The sequence below is a fragment of the Pinus tabuliformis genome, chromosome J (assembly GCF_031772625.1).
Source record: "Pinus tabuliformis cultivar Carrire ecotype Pingquan chromosome J, CPIR1, whole genome shotgun sequence".
Lineage (NCBI taxonomy): Eukaryota > Viridiplantae > Streptophyta > Pinopsida > Pinales > Pinaceae > Pinus > Pinus tabuliformis.
In genome coordinates this window covers 457781061-457790832 of record NC_142295.1, presented here as the reverse complement: position 1 = coordinate 457790832, position 9772 = coordinate 457781061, and positions in this window count along the sequence as shown.

Genomic DNA, 9772 nt, shown 5'->3' with positions numbered 1-9772 from the left:
GGTGGACTTCAGTTAGAACTCAAGTGGTTGAGTTTTGGTGGAGTTGATTGAGGAGTTGATGGAGTTGTGTTCAGTTTGACTTGGTTAAACTAGTTGTATTTAGTCTAACTGCAGAATACACTAGTGATGAGTGATGTGAATTAATTGTTAATTAATTCACTAATTATTAACTCATAAAGCAACTAAAGAATACATCAGTTAACTCAGTGCATGGACAGTTCAGTGGAGACAGGTGTTAGAGGTTGAGATTGCTATCAGTTGTGACTATAGTTGTGCATGAGATCTTGCACAATCAATGGATTGAGTAATGCCAATGAGGATTGCGTGGTTCAGCCAAGGAAATATGAGTTTGCTTCAACCATTCATCATTATTCTCTTGCAGGATTGCGCAGTGGAGGCAGGCAGACAGTGGAGGAGATTTGAACCTGTGATTGATTCAGATCTGAGCTAGTTTTGTGTGTAACAGGTGGAGATAGTACTGAGTACTTGTGAGGAGTATTGTACTATGTATTGTTACATGTTCTCAATCATTATAATATACAGATAGTGTGGGGTTTTCAGCTGTAAGCTTTCCTTGGGTTACATATTGTGTTAATGTGTGCATGCGATTGATGTTTCATTGTTTTTAATGCTGCTAAATTGATGATCAACGTAGAGGAGGTTATGTATTATGCATGTATTCCGCAATAGTGTATAATCGGGATAATCTCTATGAATAAGTGTCATATTATTCAAAATTTCTACATGGTATCAGAGCAGTTGATCATCAGATCTATTATTCAGAAAGAGTTTACATTTTATTTCTTTAGGCAGAGTCTGTAATTGGACCAGGTAGCCTCTGGATTCATCCTTCCTTTGGAAGGTGAGATATCCAGTAAAAGCCCATACAGTCAATCTCTGTACGAGAAATGCTTTGTTCTCATGAATTTTAGATCAGAGGCGGTTGAGTTTTGAGCTGGTGGAATTCGAATTTGCAGCAGTGTTTTCTTGGTGTCAAAGTTGAAATGTCTTTCAACGGATTGCGGTTGGAGTATGCTCTTGAGGGCAATTCGAATTATATTGCATGGAAAGACAGGATGGAGGCGATGTTAGATGATAATGGGCTGAAGGAGTTCATAGAGGTTGAGGTCCCAAAGCCTACTGATACTGCGCAAGTTGAGGCTTGGCAAAAGAAGACAACAAAGTGTCGAAGGATTCTGTTGGAGGGCGTGAAGGATCACATTGTGTCCAGCCTGCATGGAAAGGCTTCTCCATACTTGATGTGGAAAGCATTGACAGATCTATTCCAAAGCAAGAGTGCCCAGAGGAAGTTGGCACTCAAGGATAAACTCAGAAACATTAAGTGCGAGAAGGAAGACAGCATGCCCAAGTATCTCACGAAGTTCATTCAGTGCAGGGATGAGCTGGGAAGTGTGGGGGTGACTGTCGATGATGAGGACTTGGTGAGCTTGGCTCTCCTTGGTCTTCCGAAGAGTTGGCATTCCTATCAGGACTCTGTCAATGGTCGGGAGAAATTGCCAGGATGGGAGAGACTTTGGTCAGATCTTATGCAAGAGGAGATAAGGCAGAATACCAGGGACGGATCTTCATCAAAGGCACCTGATGAAGAAAAGTGCGCTTTGCTTGCCAAAGCAAAGAAGGGGAAGAACAAGAAAGCTTCTCATTCTGGTGCGAAAGGCAAGAAGCAGGGCATGTCCAAGGTGAAGTGCTTTCACTGTCACCGGCACAGACACTATGCCACAAATTGTCCGTAGAAGAAGAAAAATAAGCAAGCTATTGGATCTGCAGCGGGAGAGGCCTTAGCCTCGTAGTTTGAGCTTGATTTTTCATTGATCACATGCTTGGTATCAAGTGTGATGGGATTGGTGTGGTTCTTGGACAGTGGTGCGTCTTTTCACATGACAGGAGATCGAGATTTGTTTTTTGATCTGGAGGAGAAAGATCTTGGAGTGAACATCGAGATGGGTGATGATGGTAGATACAGTGCGACCGGTATTGGTACCATTTCCTTTGAGAGGGAGTCTGGTAAACCCTTCATATTGAAGGAAGTGATGCATGTTCCAGGATTGAAGAAGAATCTTATCTCTGTGGCGATGCTAGAATACAAGGGATATGATGTTGTTTTCAGCAAGGGAAAGGCTTCCCTGCGCAGTAAGACAACTAGAGAAACACGGAAGATAGGGGTTCGAGTTAGGAACCTTTATCAGTTGCATGTAGATGGCTGCGCAGCAATGGCATGCAAGGCAGAAGGATTGGTGAGCCGGGATGATGGCGAGCTGTGGCACAGGAGATTGTGTCACCTTCACCATGGAGCCTTGAAGATACTGCAGCAGATCACTACTGGGCTTCCTAAAGGCACTCTTGTGCAATCAGATCAATGCAAGGGGTGTACTTTGGAAAAATTTGTGAAAGCCACCTTTCACGAGAAGGATAGTCACGCCACGACGATCCTTGAGAGAATTCACACAGACGTGTGTGGACATTTCTCACTAGCTTCGACAACAAAGCACAGGTATTATGTGATCTTTGTTGATGATTTCTCTCGAAAGTGCTGGATCTTCTTCATGCAGAAGAAGAGCGAGACATACTCAAAGTTCTATGAATTCAAAGCACTGGTTGAGAAGGAGTCGGGGAAGAAGGTGAAGGCTCTTAGGAGTGACAATGGTGGTGAATACATCTCTAGCGAGTTCAAGGATTTCTGCAGCGCAGAAGGGATTCGAAGAGAGCTCATAGCTCCCCATAACCCACAGCAGAACGAGGTTGCTGAGCGGAAGAACAGAACGATTGTGGGTGCTGCACGGGCGATGTTGCATGATCAAGGCCTACCCCTGCACTTGTGGGCAGAAGCATGCAATACTGCAGTATATGTGCAGAACCGTTGTCCTCACAGGATACTTGGCATGAGTACACCTGAGGAGGCTTATTCTGGTAAGAGACCTGATATTTCTCATTTGAGGATTTTTGGTTCTAACGTTTACATGCATGTGACGAAGGATGGCAGGAAGAAGCTGGAGCCGACCGCAAAGGTTGGGATATTTGTGGGGTACACTGATACGCCCCGCAACTATTGTTTGTATTTGCCAAACAGTGGCAAGACTGTTGTGTGACGGGATATAAAATTTCAAGAGGAGAAAGCCATGAAGTGTTCACTTGAGAGGGAGCCACACTTGCATGCAGATGAGGAGCTATTAGTTCTGAAGGATGAGCTTCAGGACGTGGATTAGCCACAAGACGAAGTTCATGGAGTGGAAGAGACCACTCATGCAACGCCAACCATCATAGGGCGAAAGCGCTTGACAAAAGCTGAGCGACTGGCTCAAGATGTAAAGAAGGTTGTAGGACCACCTACAGCTCAACAAAGGCAGAGACAGTCACCTGATCAGTACACTGGATACATGGCTCTTGTGAGCAAATGTGTTGTGACTGAGCCATCCTCTTTCGAGGAAGCTGTGGAGGATCTTGCATGGGTAGATGCCATGGTGGAAGAGTATGATTCGATTGTCAGAAACAGTGCATGGGAGATTTTCCCAAGACCGGAAGGGAAATCAGTGGTGGGTTCGAGATGGATCTACAAAGTTAAGCAGGCAGCTGACGAGAGTGTGGAGAAGTACAAGGCAAGATTTTTTGCCCGAGGCTTTTCACAGATAGAGGGGATCAATTATGAGGAGACCTTTGCACTTGTCGCAAGGTATTCTTCCATATGGACGATTCTTGCTCTCTCAATGCAGATGGGATGGCACATTCATCAGATGGATGTGAAGACTGTGTTCCTCAATGGAGTCATTGAGGAGGAGGTGTACATAGAGCAGCCCGAAGGTTTCGATATCTTCAGTAGTGAGTCGCATGTGTGCAGGCTCAAGAGAGCGTTGTATGGGTTGAAACAAGCACCACGTGCTTGGTACACACGGATAGACAGTTATTTCACCAAACTTGGATTCTCCAAGAGTGAGGCGGATCCTAACCTATACCAGATTGTGGTGGAGGGTAAGTTGCTTAACATTGTACTTTATGTAGATGATTTGATTCTAACAGGTGATGAGTTGTTGATACTTTCATGCAAGGATGATCTTGCTAAGGAGTTTGAGATGAAGGACTTGGGCCTCCTTCATTATTTCCTGGAATTGGAAATTTGGCAGTGCAGTGATGGACTATTTGTTTCTCAGGGTAACTATGCTCGGGAGATACTGGAGAAGTTCAACATGCATGGCTGCAAGCCTGTTGATACTCCTCTTCCTGGTGGTTGGAGGAAGGAGGATGTTACTTCACCAGAAGTAGTGGATGCCACTGTTTATCGACAGTTGGTGGGGTCCCTTATGTATCTGGTCAATACACGACCTGATATATGCTATGCTGTTAACCAGCTTTCACAAGCTATGGTTAATCCAACCAAGCTCTTCTGGAAGGCAAGAAAGCATGTATTGCGTTATCTCAGAGGCACATCGGGATATGGATTGTGGTACAGACAGGAGGATGAGGTGAAGCTATGTGGCTTCACGGATGCAGATTGGGCAAGGAGCCCAACGGACAGAAAGAGCACATCTGGAGGGATCTTCAGTATCGGGTCAATAGCATTTTCTTGGTACAGCAGGAAGCAGAGATCCGTGGCACTCAGTTCAGCAGAGGCTGAGTATATGGCAGCAAGTTTGGCTGCATGCGAGGCTATATGGATGAGGAAGATTCTGGTCGGGTTGTTCGGTTCATACTTGGAGCCTACTGTGATTTATTGTGATAACCAGAGTTGCATTAAACTCTCAGTTAATCCAGTATTTCATGATAGATCCAAGCACATTGACATCAGGTACGATCATATCAGAGATTGTGTGCAGCGGGGAATCATGTTACTTTCATACATTCCAACAGAGGATTAGGATGTTGATATCTTGACGAAGGCGCTCACCAGGAGCAAATTCGAATACCACCGAGGTAGGATATGGTTTTCTGATAATCCATATCTTGTTGAGAGGGAGTGTAGAGAATGCAACAAGATGATGGAGCTTAGTGGAAAGAAGTCACCTTCACTAAGTGGGCCCGCAGGCTATTTTTGGCGCAAAGTCTATTTTTAGACTATGTCTATTTTTAGACATATGGATCATGGTCTATGAGTTGCAGGATGCTATTTGTGGATGATTGGTCATGTTGGTAAAAATAGATGGACTTCTATTTTTAGACATATGGGCGGTTTCTATTTTTAGACAGCCAGGCTAAAAATAGAACAGTCGAATATTATTAGCTCATAATAATATTTGGACTATAAACATTATCTTATCCTCTTGGAGCACTTCAGTTTGAGCTACAGATGTGGCACATGCAGCTTTCAGAAGGAAATACGCTTTTCTTATGGGTCAGTTGAGCTATTGCATGGTGGACTTCAGTTAGAACTCAAGTGGTTGAGTTTTGGTGGAGTTGATTGAGGAGTTGATGGAGTTGTGTTCAGTTTGACTTGGTTAAACTAGCTGTATTTAGTCTAACTGCAGAATACACTAGTGATGAGTGATGTGAATTAATTGTTAATTAATTCATTAATTATTAACTCATAAAGCAACTAAAGAATATATCAGTTAACTCAGTGCATGGACAGTTCAGTGGAGACAAGTGTTAGAGGTTGAGATTGCTATCAGTTGTGACAATAGTTGTGAATGAGATCTTGCACAATCAATGGATTGAGTAATGCCAATGAGGATTGCGTGGTTCAGCAAAGGAAATACGAGTTTGCTTCAGCCATTCATCATTATTCTCTTGCATGATTGCGCAGTGGAGGCAGGCAGACAGTGGAGGAGATTTGAACATGTGATTGATTCAGATCTGAGCTAGTTTTGTGTGTAAGAAGTGGAGATAGTACTGAGTACTTGTGAGGAGTATTGTACTATGTATTGTTACATGTTCTCAATCATTATAATATACAGATAGTGTAGGGTTTTCAGCTGTAAGCTTTCCCCGGTTTACATACTATGTTAATGTGTGCATGCGATTGATGTTTCATTGTTTTTAATGCTGCTAAATTGATGATCAATGTAGAGGAGGTTATGTATTATGCATGTATTCTACAATAGTGTATAATTGGGATAATCTCTGTGAATAAGTGTCAAATTATTCAAAATTTCTACAAAAAGAAATGTTCACTTGCCTCTTCGAGGGGGCAACCTCCAATAGAGTTGTGCTCAATTACAAAATAAGACATGATGCTCCTCGAGGGGAGTCTCTATCCTTTATATAGGATTCATACATGCAATACCATGGTTCTTATTAATACCATCTGTCTAATACCATGGCCCATTTGCAACTAACTGTGGTCCCTTCATTAAATGCGGGTTAACCACTTACAATTATTAATATGGGCTTTATTGACTCTTTACTTAACTATAACTATGACTCGATCCTATTACATAAATAAGGGGGTTAGAGTTGAACCCTAACATGCCCTCCCCCATAAGAATAGCCTTGTCCTCAAGGCTGAAGCTACGGAAACTGCTGAAGGATAGTAGTTGGTTCCCAGGTTACATCTTCTGGAGAGGTGTCTTTCCACTTGACGAGGACTTCCTTGATCGTGCGGCCACGCAGGTATCGTTCTCGTGGGTTAAGAGCCTGTTTAGGTTGGAGCCAGATTAACCCTTCTTCATCCACTTTAGGTAGACTGGTTTGAATTCTGCAATGGTTTCTAATCACTTTCTTGAGGCATGAGACATGGAAGACTGGATGGATTTTTGCAGTGGGTAGCAAAGCTAGCTTGTAGGCGACTTCCAATGCGCTGAAGTACTTGATACGGTCCGTAGAATTTTGGAGATAATTTCTGACAACCCTTGTCTTTGAGTGATGTTTGCTTATATGGTTGCAACCTCAAAAATACATGATCCCCTTCTTGAAATTGGCGTTCTGAGCGATGTTGATCTACCTGTTGCTTCATGCAGTTTTTGGCTTGATGAAGATTCTCTCTAAGGTGGGCCAACATGGTTTTGTGGTTTTGTAGCAGTTGATCCACTGCTTGTACCTTCGAGCATCCCTTGATATAAGAAGTAGGGGAAGGAGGGAGTTGACCATAAACTGCTTCATATGGAGTCATTTTGGTGGTGGCATGATAGTTGGTTTTATACCACCATTCGACTAGAGGTAACCACTGTACCCAGAGATGTTGCTTTTCTGAAGTGAAACACCTAAGGTAGGTCTCCAGACATTTGTTGACTACTTCAGTTTGACCATCAGTTTGTGGATGATAGGAAGTACTAAGTTGTAGTTGGGTACCTTGTAGCTGGAAGAGTTCCTGCCAAAAGTTACTAGTGAAGATCAGGTCACGATCAGACACAATGGAAGTGGGCATGCCATGCAATTTGAAGATCTGATCCATGAAAGATTGAGCGACCAAAGTCGGTGTAAAAGGGTGGGGTAGGGCGCAAAAATGAGCATACTTAGAAAGTTTGTCCACAACCACCATGATGACTGACTTGTTTCCTGACTTTGGAAGACCCGTAATGAAATCCATAGAAACCTCCGTCCAGATTGAGGTCGGGATGGGCAATGGCTGTAATGTGCCTGGGGATTTGACTGTTTCTCCTTTGTGGTGCTGACAGACGTCGCATTCAGCTACAAAAGTAAGAATGTCCTTTTTCATGCCTGTCCAAAAAAATGATCTTCGAGTGCGAGCATACGTCTTCTGAAAGCCTGAATGTCCTGCAGTGGGAGATGAGTGCAACTCCGCCAAAATGCGGCTTTTGAGGGTGGATGTTGGTGATATTATGACTCTGTCCTTGTAGCGAAGAATCTCATCCTGCCACGAGTAGCCCGCTGTGGAATTTGGATCTACCTGCAATTGATTAATGAGTTGGGAGAGCCAGGGATGTGAAAACCATTCCTTGCAAGCCTCTTCAATCCATTCTGGAATGGGAAGGGAAATTGCGAGCAGGGTACTTTCCTCCTCAAATTGGCGGGATAACACATCTGCTACAGTATTTTCATGCCCTTTCTTGTAAATTATCTCATAATCATATCCCAGCATTTTGGCGAGCCATTTATTTTGTTGTGGCAAGGATAGGCGTTGCTCCAAAAAATATTTAAGGCTTTGATGGTATGTTCGGATTTGGAAACGTCGCCCCAATAAGTATGGTCGCCAGGTATCTACTACATGTAAGATGGCCATCATCTCCTTCTCATAGGTAGATTGTCCCAGGTTCTTCCCACTTAGTTGTTGGCTCGTGAAGGCTAAGGGTCGACCTTCCTGCATTAAGACCGCCCCAATACCCGTACCAGAATCATCACATTCAATCACAAAAGATTTGGTGAAGTTGGGTAGTGCTAAGACTGGAGTGGAACACATGGCATGTTTGAGAGCTATAAAGGCCTTTTGTGCTTCATCATTCCAGAGGAATGAATTTTTCTTGAGGAGTTGAGTGAGGGGCCTAGCAATGCGACCATAACTGTGGACAAATTTGCGATAGTAGCCTGTGAGACCCAAAAATCCTCTCAAGCTCTTCAAGGTCTTTCGTTGAGGGCAATCCTTCATTGCCTGGATCATTTTGGGGTCCACCCTGACACCTTCACACCCCACAATGTGGCCCAAATACTCAACTTCTTCCATGCCAAAAGAGCACTTGGACATCTTGACAAATAATTTATGCTTGCGGAGCAGTTGCAAGAGCGGATCTACATGTTGAAGATGTGTGGCCCAGGTGTGACTGTAGATGAGGATGTCATCAAAGAAAACAAGGACAAATTTTCTGAGATATGGTTTGAGCAGGTGGTTCATAAGGCTCTGAAAAGTGGATGGGGCGTTACAAAGACCAAATGGCATGACTAGGAACTCATAATGGCCTTCATGAGTTTGGAAAGCAGTCTTTGGAATGTCTACTTCTTTCATGCGAATTTGGTGATAGCCCGAGTGAAGGTCAAGCTTAGTAAAGAATTGAGCCCCATTTAGATCATCCAGTAAATGATCGACAACAGGGATAGGAAATTTATCTTTGACCCTCAACTTATTGAGGGCCTTGAAGTCTGGACACATACGCCATTCCCCATCTTTCTTGAGCACCATGACCATCGATGATGAATAAGGACTAATGTCGGGACGAATGACGCCTACTTCCAAGAGTTCCTTGATGATTTTTTCAATTTCATTCTTTTGGGCGAACGGATATCTATATGGGCGCACATTTGGTGGTTGGGCCCCTGGGACCAAAGTAATGTTATGATCATGTTCCCCTCTTGAGGGTGGAAGCTCATGAGGCTTGTGAAAGACTGGCAAATGGTTGTTTAAGATCTGTTGCATCTTAGGATGAATATGAAGAGAATTGGGTTCGACGGCCTGGATGGCATTAAATTGGGCTATAACTCCATGGTGGCCCTTCTTTAACAATTTTCCCTCCGATGTGAGCTAATGATAGACGAAGCTCCTGCCTGGAGTCCGTGGAGGGTATGTGTGTGGTTGTTCTGCTTAAAGTTCATATATAACTCCTGGAAATCCATTATGATTGGGCCAAGTATGTGAATCCATTCAGCACCTAGGACAATGTCGCACCCTCCCATGTGTATGGCAAACATGTGGGTCTTTAACTGATAATCCCCCATTTGAAGTTTGACATTTTCACAGCGGCCTTCACATTTCATTGTCCCCCCATCAGCAATTTGGACCTGGAAGTTAGAAACTGCTCAGACAAAACAATGCACTGCTTCTGCGACTCTTTGATGGATAAAGTTATGTGTACTACCACTATCAATCAAGACTACTACTAGGCGATGCTTAATAAAACCTCTGATTTTGAGAGTTTGGGGAGAAGAAATACCTGCC